Source organism: Squalius cephalus, assembly GCF_949319135.1.
Source record: "Squalius cephalus genome assembly, chromosome: 2".
NCBI classification, from domain to species: domain Eukaryota; kingdom Metazoa; phylum Chordata; class Actinopteri; order Cypriniformes; family Leuciscidae; genus Squalius; species Squalius cephalus.
The window spans coordinates 13,668,902-13,679,383 of NC_137123.1; positions in this window are offsets into that span (position 1 = coordinate 13,668,902).

Here is a 10,482-nt window from a genome sequence, read left to right on the forward strand (position 1 = left end):
GGAGATCAGTATTTGCTTTAGTTGGTCACTTCACTTGTCCCTTGACTACTTACCATTCATCTCTCTCTGACTGCTGTAACAGTGAGTTCATAAAACGCATTTGTTATGGCAAGAAAGTGTCAAGAGAAAGATGATCAGGTGTTTTTGGCTTTTGTGATGTCACATTCATCCTGGACATGTCTGATTCTCTGATCTTTTCTATATTTATTCTTTGAATTTATGGGTATTTCATAATTAGCATATATCTGTAAATCTACAACATAAAATCAATACTTCTGTAATCAGGTCCTCTGAACAATATTGTAATCATATAGTGCATTAAAAAACTCCTGCTTGACTCAGACACATACAGACATCAACAATCAGCACATGAATCTCAACAATGGTGACAATCAAAAGTTTCATGTCGCAATGCATGCTGGGTTCCTGGATAATATAAAACTCCCAGCATGCACTGCTGCATGAATAAAAAAATATATATTGCCACCGTTGTTGAGATTCATGTGCTAAATTGTGATATCTCTGTGTTTCTAAAAGACAGTGTAGCTCTGTTTCTCTGGTTATGCATGATGTGTTAAAAAAAAAAAATCATTGTAATTTATTGTTGTGGTTTCACAGTGGTGGTAATGTAACACTTTTAATTGAGGATGAATTCCTTAGTGAATGAACAGGCAATATGATGATTTTGTCATCATAATCATTATAACCGCAATCATTCATAAACTGTGGGTGTGCACAAGTGTGACTTGCAACAACACAGCTCAAGCAGCAAAAGAAACACTAATGTTTTAGCATCAGCATCTAAACCACCAACTAAACTAAAGCAAGCACTGATCTCTATAATGGTAACTTCAAACCAAACATTTTCAATTAAACATCTTAATAACAACTTCTGTAGATGTATGAAATAAAGTCATACTGGTTAATAATAAGTGTAATAATGTGTAATGGCTGGAAGTCAGTTGCAGGTCTTGTGTTTCTCTATTTTCTGTTGTTCAGCAGGTGTTCATCACTAATGCTCAACAATCACTTACATATTCCCTTAATTATCTCACTGCAACACTGCGTCAGTGTTACTTTTTACTCTTTGTAGTGTGGATTTCCCTGTGGGGTTGAAAGGGTTAACAGTGTAAGATAAAAAGTCACACCCACGAAATGTATTTTAACAGTAATAAACTGTAAGTTAAAAAACAGGTATATACTGGCAACACTGTTGCCAGTAGTTTACTGTAAAATGTATTTTTTTGGGTCACCATTGTGCAGAAGAGTAGAGCCTGTGCTTCAGTCCAGGAGAAGATCTACAAACATTGATGATTTGCTGCATATTGCTTTATATAACAGATGGTGACTGTGTAGTTGCTGGTCCAGTGGAAATCTCTTTATTTACAAAAGTTTTGTTGTGGTTTCAAATGAAAGACGTTCACAGTAATACTTTGTTCACGTTATTAATGCATTATAAATTTTAGATAATACATTTAAATGACAGTTGGTCAATGTAAGGCAGTCGGTTTCTGCAAGTGAAATTAGTTAACTCGAGTTTTAGTGCATTTTTACAGTAAAGAACTGCACAATTAACAGTAAATTACTGGCAACAGTGTTGCCAGTATTTTACTGTAAAAAAACCCGGTAAGGTCTAACAGTGCAGTCAAAACGGCCCTAATGCCAGACTACAGCTTTTGAATTTCAACTTTCAGTGTATGTTAATCATGAGTTAATTTTGACTGTTGCTTTTTTTATAACTATCCTGTTACTCAGCAAATTAAATAATGTATACTAGCTTGACTTACAATGTTTAAGCAAATGTCCTAATAAAAGAAGTCTAGCAAGGTCATCTATTCTGATTACTGTCCCAAAACAATACACTTTTAGAGTATACTGATCCAATATTGATGCCGAAATGCATAATGCATATTATAATCTTCAACATAGAGTAACCTTATGTTGTGTGAACCTTATGCTGTGTAATTTTCCAATAATTCAAGCTCAGCAGGATGTAAAAGTAAGTTTCTTTGGAAGGAAGTGTGCATTAGTGTTTAACACAGCACATCAGTCTGAAGTTCATCACCTCATAGTGACACGGAGTGCAAATAATGCTCAATAGAAAGTTCAAAATGGTTGTAACAAGTTCATTTTAATGCTTATCTTTGCTTTTTTTAAACCAAAAAGAAAGTACTAAAGATTAATGTTTGAAGTCATTTTGTGAGTAAATTAACAAAAATCTCTGAAAGGCAAGAATTATTGTACTAATTTTCACCAGTATTTAAAGAAAGCTGCACAATGAGCTGTGCTGTTTGTCACTATGCAAGAAAAAAACTGCTCTAAAATCAGTTAATTATAAGAGAATTAGGAAATATTTATGAATATGTCAGACATATTTATGGTATATTTTTACAAATTTTCCTAATTTACAGTTGAGTTTGGACTCTGGCTGAAATGAAGTTTTAGTGAAATGAAGAGGGGGGAGGGGGGGGCATCAACTCAGCATGATTGACATTCATTGCATGAAGATGTACAGTGCATCAAAGTTTGAATTCTTGTTGGTCAGCAATATGTAAATTCTAGGGGAGGTTCTCTATATTAAACCCTGCACTCGTCCTCCTAAAGTCCACAGCTCAACGGAAGAGACGCAGAAGTCATAATGGAACTGGAGGGCATTTATAAAAGTGTTGACATCGAGACCAGCAGCAAGTCCAACGAGAGGGGACTGGACAGAGATGAAGATGTTCATGCTACTAAGGACCTCAGTGAAGCAACAGCTCAAAAACACAGTAAGACATTTAGTGTGATTTTAGTTACATTTATATTGAATAGCAGTAATTTTCAACATGTTCTTGATTTTTAACAGTGCTCTTCTTTGTAATTATGAACATGTTCCTTAAAAGCCTTACTATTTTAATGAGAAAATGTATTGATTTTTTTTATGTTTTCCTGTTTGGCAGGAGGTTTGACAGGAGGAAGTAAGTGTGTTGTGTTGAGCACAGTGTGCTTTAGCCTCATGTGCGTTCTCCTAGTGGCCGCCATTATAGTACTGTATATCAAGCTCACAGCAGAGAGAGAAATACAAGCTACACACATGTTACAGACCGGTTCAACATATCAAACTGAGATAGACCAGTTACAAAGCAACTTCAGCTCTTTGAGTCAGAAGAAACTGGAGCTGGAGAACAGAGTCAAAGATCTCAACGGTGAGAAAAGCCAGTTGCAGAACAATTTCGACTCTTTGAGTCAAAATAAACTAGAACTGGAGACCAGAGTCAGTGATCTCACTGCTGAGAAAAGCCAGTTACAGAACAATTTTGACTCTTTGAGTCAGAAGAAACTGGAGCTGGAGACCAGAGTCAAAGATCTCACTGCTGAGAAAAGCCAGTTACAGAACAATTCTGACTCTTTGAGTCAGAAGAAACTAGAACTGGAGACCAGAGTCAAAGATCTCACTGCTGAGAAAAGCCAGTTGCAGAACAATTTCGACTCTTTGAGTCAGAATAAACTAGAACTGGAGACCATAGTCAGTGATCTCACTGCTGAGAAAAGCCAGTTACAGAACAATTTCAACTCTTTGAGTCAGAAGAAACTGGAGCTGGAGACCAGAGTCAAAGATCTCAACGCTGAGAAAAGCCAGTTGGAGACCAGAGCCAATGATTTCACTGCTGAGAAAAGCCAGTTACAGAACAATTTCGACTCTTTGAGACAGAAGAAACTGGAGCTGGAGACCAGAGTCAAAGATCTCAACGCTGAGAAAAGCCAGTTGGAGACCAGAGCCAATGATTTCACTGCTGAGAAAAGCCAGTTACAGAACAATTTCGACTCTTTGAGTCAGAATAAACTAGAACTGGAGACCAGAGTCAAAGATCTCAACGCTGAGAAAAGCCAGTTACAGAACAATTTCGACTCTTTGAGTCAGAAGAAACTGGAGCTGGAGACCAGAGTCAAAGATCTCAACGCTGAGAAAAGCCAGTTGGAGACCAGAGCCAATGATTTCACTGCTGAGAAAAGCCAGTTACAGAACAATTTTGACTCTTTGAGACAGAAGAAACTGGAGCTGGAGACCAGAGTCAATAATCTCACTGCTGAGAAAAGCCAGTTGCAGAACAATTTCGACTCTTTGAGTCAGAATAAACTAGAACTGGAGACCAGAGTCAAAGATCTCAACGCTGAGAAAAGCCAGTTGGAGACCAGAGTCAATAATCTCACTGCTGAGAAAAGCCAGTTACAGAACAATTCTGACTCTTTGAGTCAGAAGAAACTGGAGCTGGAGACCAGAGTCAAAGATCTCAACGCTGAGAAAAGCCAGTTGGAGACCAGAGTCAATAATCTCACTGCTGAGAAAAGCCAGTTGCAGAACAATTTAGACTCTTTGAGTCAGAAGAAACTAGAACTGGAGACCAGAGTCAATAATCTCACTGCTGAGAAAAACCAGTTACAGAACAATTCTGACTCTTTGAGTCAGAAGAAACTAGAACTGGAGACCAGAGTCAAAGATCTCAACGCTGAGAAAAGCCAGTTGGAGACCAGAGTCAATAATCTCACTGCTGAGAAAAGCCAGTTACAGAACAATTCTGACTCTTTGAGTCAGAAGAAACTGGAGCTGGAGACCAGAGTCAATAATCTCACTGCTGAGAAAAGCCAGTTGCAGAACAATTTCGACTCTTTGAGTCAGAATAAACTAGAACTGGAGACCAGAGTCAAAGATCTCAACGCTGAGAAAAGCCAGTTGGAGACCAGAGCCAATGATTTCCCTGCTGAGAAAAGCCAGTTACAGAACAATTCCGACTCTTTGAGTCAGAAGAAACTGGAGCTGGAGACCAGAGTCAATAATCTCACTGCTGAGAAAAGCCAGTTACAGAGAAGTTTTGATTCTGTGAGTCAGAAGAAAATGGAGTTAGATACTGAAATAAGGAAGTTATATGAACTAGGTCAGTACAAATGGATTTAAATTTATATTTGCACTTTACAACACAATTAATACATGTAATTATGTTTAATGAAAGGAAAAGACAGTTTTTTCAAATCCAATGAGTCGATGAGCTGGTCTGAGACCAGGCAGTTCTGCAGAGATCGAGGAGCTGATCTGATCATTATCAACACTGAAGAGAGGCAGGTGAGTTCAGTGGCAAATATATCTAGTTTATGGTAATTCTGTTTTGAATGAACATACTTAAATATATTCTGTCATACATACAAACAAACAACAAAAACAGTCACAACAGAGTCTCATGTTTTCCTTGGAACAATTATATAACAAACGTCTTTCATATTTTATTTGTTCTTGCTGTTGAATATTAATTTTTAATGCTGGTAGTTATCTTTTTCTTCTGTCCAACAAATAATACCAGATGAAGATCTATAATGTAATGTTGATTATCACTCTTTAATGTGTTTTTTTTTTTTTTTCACATACAGAAGTTAATATCTATATTAGTCAAGGAGAGAGTGTGGATTGGTTTGTCTGACATTGAGACTGAGGGGATCATGAAATGGGTGGATAATTCAACACTGAATCAAGGGTGAGTAATAAAACACTCACAGAAATCCACTGTGGATATATTTTAAACAAACTGTAAAAAATTGCGTTTTGAAATAACGGTGATCTACTGGCAGCTGTGGTTGCCAGCAATATACTGTTAATTTACAGCCCTTTACCGTTAATTTACAGCTCTCCTTTTTACAGTATGTTATCGTAAAATACCATGGAAGGTAACTCATATCATTTGGGAAAACAACTGCTTTAAACAGTTCGAGTTTAAAAATAGTATTTTTACTGATAGTACTGTAAACTTACTTAATTTAGTCCACTGAAAACAATATATCTTAATATAAAACGTACTCGGTTACTAATGTAACCTCGGTTCTCTCTAGTAGAGGGAACGAGTACTGCGTCTTAGCTAAGACGCTGCGGGAAAAGTCTCTTTTCACGAATATTGAAGCAAAAAATTATCCTTAATTTTGTAATATTGTAAAACGCATTTGCAGCAGTATACAGCCACAGGCGAGACGGCTCGCTTGCTCATTGGCTGCTCTACGGCAAATGCATAAGCCTATCGAGCGCAGGCTGATGCAACATCAGACCAATGAGGGTGCTTCGCGCCCTCCTTGCCACTTCCCGCCGAAACGGGCGTGGCCTAGCCCTATAAAGGTAGCTCGAAAAGGCTGACTCACTTGATTTATTTCATCGAAGAAGCGAACCAGAGTGAATCGTACGCACGGCAAGGAACGCAGTACTCGTTCCCTCTACTAGAGAGAACCGAGGTTACGTTAGTAACCGAGTACGTTCTCTTACGAGAGTTCTCTCGTACTGCGTCTTAGCTAAGACGCTGCGGGAACCCAATGTAAGACGCCGTGCGTGCAGGGATTAACAACCATAAACCTGGAGGCGAGCCCAGGATTTACAGTGCACAATCACCAAAGGGACTCACAGAGAGTCCTAGAACAGGAGGAGGAACTCTCCGTCCCCATATATAGCAGCGTCCGCAGACGCAATATTATGACGTCACTTAGACAAGGCAAACCCTGACTAATGTGGGAATATGGGTCTTACGTAATACTGCCCGTAAGATAGTTAGCAACGCACTGCGCTTGCATCCTCAGTGTTCAAGTCAGACTACTGATTCAGTTACACCGACAACAGCTTAGCCTGTAAGGTGGGAACCTCAAGGTTATAAAACCTGATAAATGTAGACGGCGAGGCCCAACCTGCCACCATACATATATCCTGTAAGGATATCCCACTAGACCAGGCCCACGACGATGCAACGCCTCTCGTGGAGTGCGCTCTGATACCCAGTGGGCACTGAAGACCCCTGGAAGTGTAAGCTAACGCTATGGCGTCAACTATCCACCTGGATAGGCTTTGTTTCGAAACAGCCATTCCCTTGGAACGTCCACTGAACGAGACAAACAGTTGCTCAGTCTGTCTGAAGACAGCAGAGCGAGACACATAAGCTCTTAAAGCCCTGACAGGGCAAAGAGAACTCAAGTCTCCTTCCTCTTCTAACACCGGCAGGGCAGACAGGGAAATAACCTGAGCCCGAAACGGTGTGTTGAGGGATTTTGGCACATAACCGTGCCTAGGTTTGAGTATGACTCTCGAGTCACTAGGCCCAAACTCCAAACACGACGGGCTCACAGAGAGCGCGTGCAGGTCACCTATGCGCTTCACTGAAGCAAGAGCCAGCAAGAACACTGTCTTAAATGACAGATGTCTGAGGCTAATCGTCTGGATGGGCTCGAAAGGGGAACCTTTCATGGCCTCCAAAACCGTAGAGAGGTCCCATACAGGGACCGATGGGGGTCTGGGAGGGTTCAGCCTCCTAGCTCCCCTGAGGAAGCGGATGACCAAATCATTCCTTCCTATCGACTGACCGAGCGTTGTTTCAGCGAACGCTGCGATAGCCGCCACATATACTTTGAGCGTGGAGGGGGCTCTGCCCTTATCCAACAGCTCTTGAAGGAAGGAGAGAACCTCCGTCACCTCACAGTCGAGGGGTGAACATCCCCGAGCTATACACCAGCTGGAGAATACCGACCACTTTGAGGCATAGAGCCGTCGAGTCGACGGTGCTCTAGCCTGAGTGATAGTATTTAGCACTCCTACTGAAAGATCAGCGGGTAACCGTTGAGAGCCCACACGTGGAGGGACCACAACTCCGGTTGAGGGTGCCAATCGAGCCCCTGGCCTGCGAGAGGAGGTCCCTCCTCAATGGCACCGGCCACGGGGCAGTGTCTGCTAACTGCATCAGCTCTGGAAGCCAAGGTTGGTTCCTCCAGAGTGGTGCTACAAGCAGCACTGAGCATTTCGTTTCCCTCACCCGTTCTATCACCTGTGGAAGGAGGGAGACGGGGGGAAAGGCATAGAGCGGGCAGCGCGGCCACCTCTGGGACAGCGCGCTTTCGTTCTTGGAAAAGAACGCGGGGCAGTGAACGAATTCGCTGGACGCGAAGAGGTCCACTTCCGCTCTGCCAAATCTCTCCCACAGCAGCTGGACTGTTTGTGGGTGTAGAGACCATTCGCCCGCGGGAATGTTGTTCCTGGACAGTCTGTCTGGACCCAGATTCTGTAGCCCGGGTGGCTTAGCTAAGACGCAGTACGAGAGAACTCTCGTAAGAGAACTGTAAACACCTAATGTGTAATAGTGAATTAATTAAAAACATGACTTTAACTAAAATCTTTGCAGTTCGTATTTAGCGAAAAATAGCACGCATGTATTTGCTAAAGTACTTAGCAAGGAAATTGTCACTTCATCAGCAACTACACAGTTACTGCCTTTAAATAAAGCAACCGGTAGCAGAACATCAGAGTTTCTCTGCTCATCTTTGACTGAAGCACAGGCTCTACTCTCCAGCACAATGGTGACACACACAACTAATTAATTAAACTAACAGATCTCTCCTGTATCATCTTGCTCAAAAACACATAAAACATTTCAGTTTAATATTTACTCTCCTTATCAGTTATTGACTTCGCATAACTTTTTTCTATTAACTTCCACTAATATTTCAGTGAAATTAACTTCTTTCGTTTAGTAAATCTGATTGTTTCGTTTTACAGTATATTACTGTTTTTCCTTGATTTTACAGTAATCTACTGGCAGCTGTGGTTGCCAGTAAATGGCTGGTTTTTTTTGCTGTTTGATGCCGTAAATTAATTTACAGGTGATTAATATTAAATTATGCTTCACTATTTTTTATTTTTTTTATTTGACACATTTAACCCTTTTAACCCCACTGCAAAATCTTCAGTTTTAAATGAACACTTGTGTGTCCACACTAGGGCTGGGCGATATATCGCATCACATTGTTATGCGCATCTCGTCAGTAAAGCCGGTTCCTTGATTAGTAGTAAATCGCCATCACCTGCTTTCAGATGGAGCGGCATTTACTACAAAGAGCCGTAGTTAACTGACAAGCTGAGCCATATCGCATTAATATCGCGGACGTATCGCCAGTGATAATTAATGCGATATGGCTCAGCTTGTCAGTTAACTACGGCTCTTTGTACACAGCAAAAACTCCAGTGTTAAATTAACACTCCTGGGAGGGTATATGAACACTCAAGAATGTTGAAGTTAATGAGATAATTAAGTGATTAATTGAGTGATGATTGAGCATTACTGAAGACACCTAATGTTAACAAGCATAATCACTGAAGGAGAAAATCTCAAATTGTAATGGCGATCATTGTTTGCTTTAGTTGGACTCTTGACCCATATATTATTAACTTTAGATTTTGTTTGGCTGTTGTATCTGAGTTATAACTGCCAGATGAACAAAGAAAAAAATGATCTGATGGTGTTGGTTATATTATGACAATCATCATTTGAACTTTATGTGTGTAATTCTGCATAAATATCCAGAATTTTAGATATAATATAAAGGATTTCTAAAAAGTTGTTTAAAAAAAACAACACCTTTCTTTTAGGAACACATAGACGTCAAGATTCAGTCAATGCATCTCAACAATGGTAAGGAGCAGAATATTCAATTAGGAAAAGTAAATTACATAGACAATTCAGATCATAATTTATTCATACCGTAATGCATGATGGGAGCCATTAATGAGTTGTGATTGGTGGCAGCCGCTGCAACATGCTTTATTATTGTCACCATTGTTGAGATTCACAGGATGATTATTGATGACTGTGTTTCTAAATGAATTAATGTGAAAGTGTTTTGATCAGTACAATGTTTATTAAAGGGTTGGTAAAACGCCTTTTTTCGAAGGCTTGATTTTGTTTGTGGGGTGCACTGTAACATGTGTTCATGCTTCGTCTTTAAAAATTCGCATTATTTTTCACATATTAAACCATTATTCTACACTGCTCTGTCCCTCCTTGTAAAAACGGTCGGATGATTTCTGTGTTCTATGAAGCCCCCCCCTTCAAAATACACAATGGGCTCAGATTGGTTAGCTGGCCCAGTGTGTTGTGATTCGCTAACCGCCAAGTACGGAAAATCGGAAACGTCACGCCCCCTTATCTTTACCGGTAGTTTGTGCTTCAGACAGTAAACAACGGCGTCAATATTGCCATACCAGTTTGAGCCCGAATCAGACCCAGAGAATGTTAGAGGAGAGGATCAAGCAGAACCTGCTCAAGAACGGCTGTTAAAGGACGTTTCAGAAAGGTATGTTTTTTAAGACTGCAGATCGCTATATGACACTGTTACTTTTGTATATGTAGAACGATTGTAGGTAGGTAAACAAGCATGTAGATAAACAATACATAAAAGCAATAATCAAAGAATAATTTACACTGATCACATAAACGACAACACAACAACCACGAACATTCCAAGTTCGCTGCGCTGGTGATATTAAACAGAAGTTTGTATGTGTTTGTCGGATAAGTATGAATTAACGTTAGCATTTAACAAACTGGTTTGTGGAGCCAAACAGCGTCGTCCTTCGTTTACTTCCTTTCTACAACGTAGCCTACAATTAACAATACGAACTATTACAGGAAAACACAACGACGAAAAATAAATCAT